Source organism: Lucilia sericata, unplaced genomic scaffold (assembly GCF_015586225.1).
Source record: "Lucilia sericata isolate MDLA Ls3-8-SP2 unplaced genomic scaffold, ASM1558622v1 Contig002850F_arrow, whole genome shotgun sequence".
In the NCBI taxonomy this organism is placed as follows: Eukaryota; Metazoa; Arthropoda; class Insecta; order Diptera; family Calliphoridae; genus Lucilia; species Lucilia sericata.
The window spans coordinates 23041-35329 of NW_023996540.1; the positions used below are offsets into that span (position 1 = coordinate 23041).

Sequence of the window (12289 nt, forward strand, 5' to 3'; positions counted from 1 at the left end):
AAAAAAGTCAAAAACTCTAAAATAGTCGGAAAAACTCGAAAAATGTCAAAAAATAGTAAAAAGTCGAAAAAATCAAAAAGTCGAAAAGTCGACTATTTATAAAATACTAAAGTCGACTTTTAATGAAATGAAGAAAGTCGAAAAATCGACTTTTCATAAAATGCAAAATGACGAAAAGTCGACATATTTAACTAAATGCAAAAAGTCGAAAAGTCGACTTTTCGTTTCAACTATAGAACTAATACAAATCACTTTAGGCTACCCAATATATTTTCGTTTTATATTCAAAAATCATTTAATTAATTTTTATAATTGCAGTATAGTCGTCTATAAACAATACATTATGAACAACAACAGTAAACAGTAAAATGAAATGTTTCAAAAATTATCTAAATACAATCTCAGTTGAAATTCAAAAAATTTGCTTTTCATAATGAAAAATATTTTTAGTGTTAATATACATTTAATTACTCGTACTATTATTACAATTTAAGTTGGATTGTAAAAAAACTAAACGGAAAGTTATCTTTTTCATAGAAATGATATTTAATAAATTTCCGAGTTATACAAATTTTATAGTATGTAGTGTGATACTTAAATTATGGGTCTTGGTAGAAGGTGGTTATATGGAAGATAATTATCCTAGAAGTGTAATAGAGGATGCTGAATGGACACGGTATGTGAGAATTTGGAAAAAATTTCGTTAATTAGACCCTTTATATTTGCTTTTTCCTCATAGGCCCAACTGATACATAAATACAAGTATCCGGTGGAAACCCATTATGTAACAACTAAAGATAAATACATTTTAAGAGTACATCGCATACCGAAACCTAATGCACCTCCCGTGTTTTTAATGCATGGTTTGGAAGACAGTTCCGCTACATGGATCTTAATGGGTCCTCATAAAGCACCAGGTAAATAAATTTGTTAAGCAATTTTCAACTTATAAAACTAATACCTATCTCCAGCCTATTTCTTATCGGATAATGGTTTACGATGTTTGGTTGGGTAATGCTAGAGGAAATCGTTATTCCCGCAACCATACCACCCTCGATCCAGATACTGATAGAGATTTTTGGAAATTTACTTGGAATGAAATTGGTTATTACGATTTAGCCGCTATGATAGATTATGTTTTGGCACAAACAGGTTATAAGAAAACTGGTTATTTTGGACATTCACAGGGCACTACATCATTTTGGGTTTATGCTCGTTGCGTCCAGAGTATAATGAGAAAATAACTATGATGCATGCCTTGGCACCAGTGGCTTATATGAAACATGTTAAATCACCTTTATTGGGAATGACCATGAATTTTGTTCAGGCCTCTAAGGAGCATTTAAACAGACTTTGTTCCGCGCAACGAAATGTTTTATAAAATGTGTCTAACTTCAAAACTAGCTGAGGATACTTGTTTAGATGTTTTTTTTTAAGGTCTTGGGTAAAGATGTAAAACAAACTAATATGGTAAGTTGGAGTCCGAAATACATTTGTGTGTAGAACTCTTATGATTTATTTTACAGACCATGTTACCTGCGATTTTTGGTCATGTGCCTGCTGGCTGTAATATCAAGCAAGTTGAACATTATTTGCAATTGGTAAAGAGTGATAGATTTTGTAAATATGATTATGGTCCCCAAGAGAATATGAAACACTATGGCCAAACAAGTCCGCCGGAATATCCACTGAAAAAGATTACCGTTCCGGTGGGTCTGTATTATACACATAATGATTATCTTTCCAGTGTTGTGGATGTTAAACGTTTGGCCCGTATGCTGCCAAATGTTGTGGAAAATTCTCTTTATCCCTATAAGAAATGGAATCATATGACTATGTTGTGGGGCATCGATGCCAGAGAATTGGCGCATAAGCGTATGTTGGAAGTAATGAAAAATTATCCATATGAATGAGTTGTAGTTTTTTGTTTTGAATGCTGTTAGATATATTAAAAAACCATAGTTTCTTATATTGTCCATCGTATTTAATTTTATTTGAGGTCTTATTTCCATTGAATTTTTAACACATTTATAGTAAACATTTCAAAGTTTCTACGAATTTTATAGAAATGCAAAACTTGGTCATAAAGTCATATAAGTCAATAGAAAATTCCATTTAATGCTTTGATCTTATATTCTACAAAATTTATATGCCCAAAAATAGTTTAAACATTTATTGCTTATAATTATTCCACCATATACAATAGAATCTGTTTAGAATTAAATTTTATGTATTTTAAAATGATCAGTGGGGCAGAATAAATACTACAGGTGTTTAAAATTTTTTAATAGTTTTTGCAATAGAAAGACAGACAATTGCAATTAAAAGTAAAAAATTTTCATTAAGTAAAAAATTCTAAAAATAACAAGTGAGAGTGTTATATTCGGCTGTGCCGTAAAAGGAATGCTCACCTATAAACATCAGGGTGATATTTGGAATATGGCTTAAGTCAATTATGGACCGAACTCTTTTGAACTAACAAAATATTAATTTTTAAAAACAAAATATTTTTGAAGGGGACCTTAGAGAGGTTTTGGCTCGTAAGAAACTCACTTATAACGAATTTCATCGCTAGGCCAGTAATGAGTGATAAAGTAATTTCCTAAAGGTTACCTTATATAGGGGGTAGGGTCAATTATGGACCAATCGTCAAAAAATTTGGTAGAAAGATTTTGGCTCATATGAAATTTTTTTATTTCGAATTTCGTCGCTAAACTCGTACTTCTAAAACAGTTATTCCCTTTAAAGCTGTTTTTTGGTGTTCCACTTGTATGGGGACTATCCGAAAACGTGGACCGATATTGCCCATTTTCAATACCAAACAAGAGAATATTTATGCAAAATTTCAACTGTCTAGCTCCTCCCGTGTGGTCCCTATCGTGATTTCAACAGACATACGGACAGACAGACGGACGAACTGACATGGCTAGATCGTCTTAGAATTTAATAAGGACCCAAAATATGTATACTTTTATAGGTCTATGACCAATATTTCGTTGTGTTACAAACGGAATAACCACCATATTTTTTTGATGGTGGGTATAAAAATGAATTATTAAGCACTTTTATTATGATATGTTTAAGAGGTCAAAAAGTGGAACTCAAAGTTGCTTTGTTTATTCCATGACAAAAGATCTTTGCCATATATCCTTTTTTAGTCATAACAACATTTGGGAGAAGGATATTGTCCTTAAACAATGGTCCTTCATCTAAATTAAAGTACGTCAATCTACGCAAAAACCTGGATGATTGTGACTTTCCCTAAAACAATCCCATATTAAAATACCATATCACGAAAGTAAAGAATATAAAAACAAAGCTTTTTTGATCAAAAAATTTTAAAACTTGGTGAAAAAGGAGTTTATTTCATAATCACTCATATTTTCCTTCAAGAATCTTATTCTTTTGGCCTAAAACCTAAAAAACTAAAGAAACATAGTTGAAACATGTTTTAATTGAAAAGTGAGCCTATTTTTGATCACTGTGAGTACCAAAAATTGTGCACTTTTAACAACCAACACTACAAGTCATATACCCAGCAAAAACTCGTTAATTACTTGTACTTACTCAACAACTTACTTTTCAATGACTACTATATACCGTTTGCATTACTTTTTAGTGCTTTTATAAAGTCTTATATACAATCAGATACGTAAGTACTTTATTTTGAGTTTTTCAATTTTATTATCACCTTTTATTTGATCACGAACTACCCAGTAGTTCGACAAAGAGTCAATGCATACGAAAAAAAACAGTGATTTCCATCCTGGTTGTCTCTAATTCGTCTTTCGTCACGGATATACTCTTTGTAAACGAGGGTAAACATGATCGTCACTTTAGTGTCCCCTTGTAAGCGAGAAAGTGGATGCTTGAAAAATCAAACATAAGATCTGTCTGTCTCTTCGTAATCTATGGGATGCGACTGACTTCCTCTTAGGACAAGCACATGTTAAAATAGCTAGTCATCTGAGCAGTCGGTGGCTAGGGGTAACCCTAAGTGGTAGGTTAAATTGATAGTTCGGGACTGTCCGACCGAACTGCTTGGTAGCAACTGTATTTTACATACACAAAAACCAATATTTGACTCACAATAAAATAACGAACAAGAGGCTCACGTTCGTATCATGTATGAGCTATTTTTCTGTACGTAAAACAAAACAACTTTTGAACTTTATAATTTATAATTACTTATTTTAGTAACTATTTATAAGCGAGCGTGGTAAGTACTTGCCTCCTATGTACGTCAGTCATTAAAGTGTTAAAATAATGAGTTAAAATGCTATTAAATAAAGTAGTGAAAAGCGTTTTTTTTTAGCTTTTTTAACTCATTACTCTTCAAAGTAAGTTTTTGCTGAGATACATTTGAACATAAATACAAACACGCATACTAACATATATAGGTAATTATAGAAAAAACAGTTGATGAAACTGATGTTAAAAGTTGGAAATACTCATACGCCATTTGTAAAAAAATATAACATAAAAATAATGGAAAATAAAAAACAACGCGCTGATTTGTCGTTAAAACAAAAAGCACCTTACTTCCGGTATAATGGTGGATGAAGCCAACAACAAAAAGTAAATGTACAAAAATTTACTATGAAAAGAAAAACACGCATATTGTTAATATTACTATGCAGTATGTTAAAAAAAAAAAAAAACAAAATAATACACGACAACTGTTTGTTCATATACATATACACTCAAAAAAAGAATTGAGTAATCTGTACTCAAATCAATTTGTATTGGTGTCAAAAGTATCCTGATAAAAAAAAACTTGATTTAAGTACGGATCATTTAAGTACCAAATTCAAATTGTACTAGTAAGGCAATTTTCTTTCTGTGTACATAAATACATTTCTATACAAATATATAGGACGAGTGCATATTATTGTATATGTATTTTTCATTGTTTATACACACATACATATATATTTATATAAAAGTATAAATAAAAACTATGAATGCTGTTTTTCTCTTTCTGTTAAGTTCTGTTGTTGTCACTAAAATCTGTTAATACCACACCACATTTCTTAAATGCAACTTTAAAATATTTATGTATATACTACAAAGAATCTTTTCATCATAGCATACACAGCGGAATAAAGTGTAAAAATTAAGTAAAAAACAAGTAAGAGTGTTATATTCGGCCATGCCGAATCTTATATACCCACCATCAAATCATCCTTATAAATAAACTTTGATATTATCGATCTATGTTGAATCATATGTCAATATTTATATGAACATCAGGGAAATATTTGGTAGAGGGAATTTAATAAGGGCTTAAGCATGGACCGTGCTCTTCCGAATTAAAAATATTAATTTTGTTTGATCTAATATTTATAACCATAAACTGTTTTTTTATAAGAGTGGTTATATGGAGGGTAGAGTCAATTATGGACCTATCCTTGTCGGTTTATACAATAATTATTTGTATCTAATGTAGCTGTACTTGTATCTTTAATTCAGTCATGAGGTTTAAAATAATTATCTGAAGGGAACCGAAAATGGCTGTTTGATTAGTTATCCTCATCAAATTCAGTTGAAAACTTCCAGTTCCTATAAAACTACCGTAATTTGGAAGAACTTTTGAGCCATACATGAGCGTTAAAGTGATTCTCTGGAGTGAATCGTTAAAGGCGCCCCTATACGCCCACCCCCGTGTAAGTCAATTATGGATCTATACTTCAAAAAATTAAAACGATTGTATCGCATTTTTGAGTCAGTAATGAGCGTTAAAGTCATTATCTGAAGGGGACCTTATAGGCGGGTAGGGTCAATTACAGACTGATCCTCATAAAATTTAGTGGGAGATTTTAGCTAATACGAAAAATGTTTATGTCGAAATTCATCGATGTACTCACAGTTTTAAGCTAGTAATGAGCTTTAAAGTCATTTTCTGAAGGGGCCTTTACAAGTGGGATAGGGTTAATTAAGGATCGATCCTAATAAAATTTGATAAAGAACTTTTGGCTTGGACAAAACTTGTAGAATTTTACTGCTGTACTCACATTTTTGAGTCAGTAATAAGCCTTAAAGTCATTATATGGGGGGTAGGGTCAATTATGAACCGATCCTTATAAAATTTTACAAATAGATTTAGGTTCTCATAGAACCAATTGCGAATTTCACCGCAATTGATGCTTCTCTTAGCCAGTTATGGGCGATAAAGTCATTTTCTGAAGGGGACTTTATGTGGGGGGTAGGGTCAATTATGGACCGATTCTTGTAAAATTTTACAAAGAGATTTAAGTTCTCATTAAACATGTTTGTGCCAAATTTCACTGCAATTGATGCTTTTCTTAGCCAGTTATGGGCGATAAAGTCATTTTCTGAAGGGGACTTTGTAAAATTTTACAAAGAGATTTATGTTCCCATAAAACATGTTTGTGCCGAATTTCACCGCTATTGATGCTTCTCTTATCCAGTTATAGGCGATAAAGTCGTTTTCTGAAGGGGACTTTATATGGGGGGTAGGGTCAATTACGGACCGATCCTTATAAAATTCTACGAAGAGATTTATGTTCCCATAAAACATGTTTGTGCCGAATTTCACCGCTATTGATGCTTCCCTTAGCAAGTTATGAGCGATAAAGTCATTTTCTGAAGGGGGCCTTATATGGGGGCTAGGCGAAATCGTGGACCGATATTGCCCATTTTCAATACCAAACAAACTGCATCAACTAGAAGTATCTGTGCAAAATTTCAGCTTGCTAGCTACTTCCGTTTGGACTCTATCGTGTTTTCAACAGACAGACAGACAGACGGACAGACGGACAGACGGACGGACATGGCTAGATCGTCTTAGAATCTAATAAGGACCCAGAATATATATACTTTTATGGGTCTTAGACGAATATTTCAATGTGTTACAAACGGAATGACAAAAAAAATATACCCCCCATCTTTTTTGATGGTGGGTATAACAAGTAAGAGTTCTATATTCGGCTATGCCGATTCCTTTATACCCTTCACCATGATGTGATAAAAAAAAATAGTCAGTACAAAAAATTATTAAAAAAAAGATCAAGAAATACCAGTTGTTAAACGAAAAAGTACCACAAAGTCTCCTTTTATAGATTTCCGTTCAAACAGGGTGTTGCGTATGTGCATAAAAACCAAAGACTGTATCAGTCATAAAACAAAAAAGTTGAAAAAATCGTTTCCTCCTGATTTGTCTTAACTTAAAAGTACCAAAAAGTCCATTTTACATGTTCTCACTTACTCCGGGCTCTACATGCTTAATTTAATGTTTCTAGCTTCAATATATAGAAAATTCAAAAAGTACCTTTTGAAAAACGAAAAAGTACCAAAAAGTCCCTTTTTATAAGTTCTCACTTAATCAAGGCTCTACATGCTTAATTTAATGTTTCTAGGTTCCATATTATAGAAAATTCAAAAAGTATCTTTTGAAGTACAAAAAAGTACCAAAAAGTCCCTTTTTATAAGTTCTCACTTAATCCGGGCACTACATACTTAATTTCATGTCTCTAGGTTCAATATTATAGAAAATTCAAAAAGTACCTTTTATATAACGAAAAAGTACGAAAAAGTCCAATTTTATAGGATCTCACTTAAACCGAGCTCCAAATACTTAATTCCATGTTTCTAGGTTCAATATTATAGAAAATTCAAAAAGTACATTTTGTAGAACAAAAAAGTACCAAATAGTTCCCTTTTATAGATTCTCACCTAATCCGGGCCTTACATACAAAATTCCTCGTTTCTAAGTTCAATATTATAGAAAATTCAAAAAGTACCTTTTGTAGAACAAAAAAGTACCAAGTAGTACCCGTTTAGGTTCAATATTATAGAAAATTCAAAAAGTACCTTTTGTAGAATGAAAAAATACCAAAAAGTCCCCTTTTATGTGTTCTCACTTAATCCGGGCTCTACATGCTTAGAAAAATCTAAATTTTTTATGAAATTTTCAGAGGTTGTCTCGGATATTTGCTCATATTTCCGTTATTTATGAACCGATTTAGCTGATTTTAAATAGGAAACTTCATGTTTGACAGAATTGTTAAAGATTTGGATCCCGAGGATATCTTCAGAAAATTGATTTCAACAAACATAGAGACAGACGGACAGACAGGACTCGGAATATATATACTTTATAGGGTCGGAAAATTATATTATAGAAGTTACAAACGGAATGAAAAATTTATACATATATACTTTTCTAACGAAGGTGAATGGTATAATAAAATAAAAGGGAGCATATGGACCTATCCCTTACAAATTTTAGTTAATAGAGGGATTGACGTTTACATTAAAGTTTTTTATGCAGAACATCATTGTGATTCAAGTGTTTTTAAGTGAATTGCTAACCTTTAAGTCACTTTCTGAAAGTTCCTTTTATAGGGGCTAGGGTCAAATTAGTTCTGATCGTTAACAAAATCGGCAATAATATTTAGACTTATACAAAACTAAATTGTGGAGATTTTGTACTAGAACATTTAACATAATTTTGAACTCAAGAGCCCTTTTAGAGGTACAGCTGTATGGGGGCTAGGTGAAATAATGGACCAACCGATTTTTAACAATTTTCATTAGACTTCGTCTTTGGAAAAGAGAAAAGTATGTTTCAGACGGACAGACGGACGGACATGACTAAATCGATTCAGAAAGTGATTCTGAGCCGATTGGTATAATTCTAGATGAGTGATCGGTAAGAAAATCTGTAGTAACACTTAAACTTATGCAAAACTGTGGTGCCGAGCCAAGAGAAAAGTATGTTTCAGATGGACGGACATAACTTAATCGATTAAGAAAGTGATTTGGAGTCGATTGGTTGTAGCACCAATATCTTTGGGTGTTACAAACATCAGTTCAAACGCATAATATCCACCTCACTATAATGTAGGGTACAAAGATGTATGTATTTAAAAAAAAGAGCATTTCTGTTGAAAGGAAACGTATTCGTTTGTAGTCAACCTTTTTTTTTTTGTTCTACTTGTAGAAACTGCCAGACGACAAAGTTTGTGTACAACAACTCAACGACCACATAAGATTGGCTTGACTTTTTTTATTATTGTTTCTCTTTTCTGCAGTGGCTGCAGTGCTTCTTGCCTATATTAATATATAAAGTTTATTTAAAATATCATCATATGTTATAGGTAGTAGGGTATTCAATCGATTAACCGATTTACATATTAAATGGGATTAATTATACAAATAATTTAAAATTGCTCAATATCAAAATTAACTGATTATTTCGTTCCAATAAAAACGAGATGACCACAAAAAATGGCTCAATTTAAACGTATAAAAACGGGGATTTCTCAAATTTTAGGATACGGCAACTGATAGAGAGATTTTAAAGAAAATTATTGAAAAAAATTGTAATCGGCTGCTAACTCTTAAATATGTGTTTAATCGAAAAATAATAAGATGTTTAAACACCTAAATTATTAAACAAAAATCGATGTAGAAATGCGTTCAATTAAGAAAATAATACGAATCAGATCTAGGGTGTTTCCTATATCGGTATGGTCGGTATGGTTTCTATACTTTTGAAAATTCACCCCAAAAATTTTGATACAGTGTTCATAAACTTCCGGTATTTTATTTTTTTTTTTTTACTTATTTCTGCCAGCAAATTATATTGTTGGTACTTTTGCTCTAGGAGTTCATATAAAATTTCCATTTTTTTTTTTTGCACATTTTGGGGAACAAAATAATTCACATGCCATAAATCATAAAGTTTTCACAACTTAACATGTTGGTGCAACAGTGGTGTTAATTTTCACTTTTTTATATAAAAGAATTTGAACTTTTTTTTTCTGCAGTTTATAAATTATGTATGTGGTAAAAGCAAATGTTGTTTGTAATAATTTAAATAATAAACTAAGAAATTTAATGAAGCTAAGTTAAATAAAATTCAAAGTAAATCTATAGAAAACAGTTAAAGTATATAGTAAATATTACTAAAAAAAAACTCACTGTAAATTTTTTTTTAATAAACTAATTTCCTTGAATAAACACAAAATTAAATGTTACAACATTTTCCCTTTGTCTCAACTCAATTGCTATTAACATTTCTACAAACTTTGTCACCACCAACTAAGCATCGTGATATTGCTTCATTTAAACGTGTTTAACAAATTGAAAATTGTTAACAATTCGTTAATTTTAGACAAAACAAAAATCGATTTCAATGTGAACCTTTTTCCAACCTAAAACAAAAGGCAACAACGACAACATTTACGACACTAACTTCTTTTTTTGTTTCTTCCTTTTGCAAATTGCAAAATCAAATCTAAAAATCTTAAAACACGAGAAAATAATGCAAAATATACACACTCCATAAATGGCACAAATAATGGAGTAAATCAAGCCAGAGTTTTAGTTTAAAGACTACACACTTATTCTTTGTCTTTTGACAAAGTCGGGCTGCTTGTTACAATTTGAAACAACACAATCGATTTTTAGTTGTTGCTTGTTTGTTGCACTAAGGAAACAACGACAAAAGAACAAGGCAAGAAACAAATTAAATGTCACATAAAGTACGAAAAGTTGCACTACATTTCAAAAAATGTTAATGGAATACGAGAAGACAGCAAACAAAAGTGTTATTGTTACAACAAACACTAGGTTGTCAACAAAAAAAAAAAAAAAGAAGTCGCTGGTAGAAAGAATGAATTCATCTGAATGGATATCAATATAATGAACAATTATATCAAGATTTTTAATAAAGCGGGTCGATATGAATACCAAATCTGGTTTGTATTTAAAACAGGAGTATCTGAACTTTAAACAAAAACTGAACTAGAACTGAACTAGAACTGAACTAGAACTGAACTAGAACTGAACTAGAACTGAACTAGAACAGAACTAGAACTGAACTAGAACTGAACTAGAACTGAACTAGAACTGAACTAGAACTGAACTAGAACTGAACTAGAACTGAACTAGAACTGAACTAGAACTGAACTAGAACTGAACTAGAACTGAACTAGAACTGAACTAGAACTGAACTAGAACTGAACTAGAACTGAACTAGAACTGAACTAGAACTGAACTAGAACTGAACTAGAACTGAACTAGAACTGAACTAGAACTGAACTAGAACTGAACTAGAACTGAACTAGAACTGAACTAGAACTGAACTAGAACTGAACTAGAACTGAACTAGAACTAAACTAGAACTGAACTAGAACTGAACTAGAACTGAACTAGAACTGAACTAGAACTGAACTAGAAACTGAACTAGAACTGAACTAGAACTGAACTAGACCTGAACTAGAACTGAACTAGAACTGAACTAGAACTGAACTAGACCTGAACTAGAATTCAACTAGACCTGTATTTTAACTGATCTAACGAGAACTTTACTATAATATAAATAAACTTGTTGTAATCTGCTCGTGGGCATCGGACCATGAATTCATTCTTTCAAAACTACCTCTCACAATGTATTAAATTGTATGTTACTCGTCTTAAGAAGGTACGTTCAGACCTATCAAATATAAGGTAGTATTACAATATTCCTCCTTTAGTTGGATACATTCATAAATACATACTTTTACACAAAAGTTCTATAGTTAAAAGTTAAACAATCAATTTGTTGCACATTCTTTTGTTAATTTAGACAGAAGACTGCAAAAAGTGTAGCAATATACCGACGACAATGCCAATAACTGCATCACCTCTAACATCATCATGAGCTTTGTTATGGTGAGATGAATTTTAGCTTATTCCAATTTATATGTATATGTTCGTACGGCTGCTGTGTTGCTTTTGTTGTTGATTTTTTAAGGTTTGGCTTTAAGCTCTTAAAATGTTCCACAAATCCGTGCTTAAGTAGGAAATCCCTATAATGTTAAAAGGCGGAGATTTTATTCGGAAAAGCAACTATGTAAGAAAACTGAAAAATTAATAAGGGGAATTAAATCAAAGGACTTGATGGTATATTTATGCTACAAGATGTCAAAATCTTTAAATTAAAATATTTTGAACCCATAAGTTTTAGACTGATAGGAACTATCTTACCGGGCACTCTGAACCTATATTCAAAAATCTATTTTATAACCAATTTCAAATACCCCCTACTCACCCTTTTCTACTACTTTAAATGACCAAACAAAACTCACTCCTGCTGTGCTTAGTTGTTCTGTCATCTTTTAAAGTGCATTTTACAAAGTTACATGTTATTGTTACATTCTACAAGTACAACTAACAACAATAACTAACAATTGCTGCTGCTGTTGTTTGGAACAACAACTACTACTAACTACCATTTAATAGGCTAAAGAGGCAATTTTCATGCATTGTGAACAATGTA

At 31.6% G+C, this 12289-nt stretch overlaps 1 pseudogene; it reads left to right on the forward strand.

The window, feature by feature from the left end:
- Positions 1–462: 462 nt before the first annotated feature.
- Positions 463–1921, forward strand: LOC119614400 (annotated as a pseudogene).
- Positions 1922–12289: the final 10368 nt, after the last annotated feature.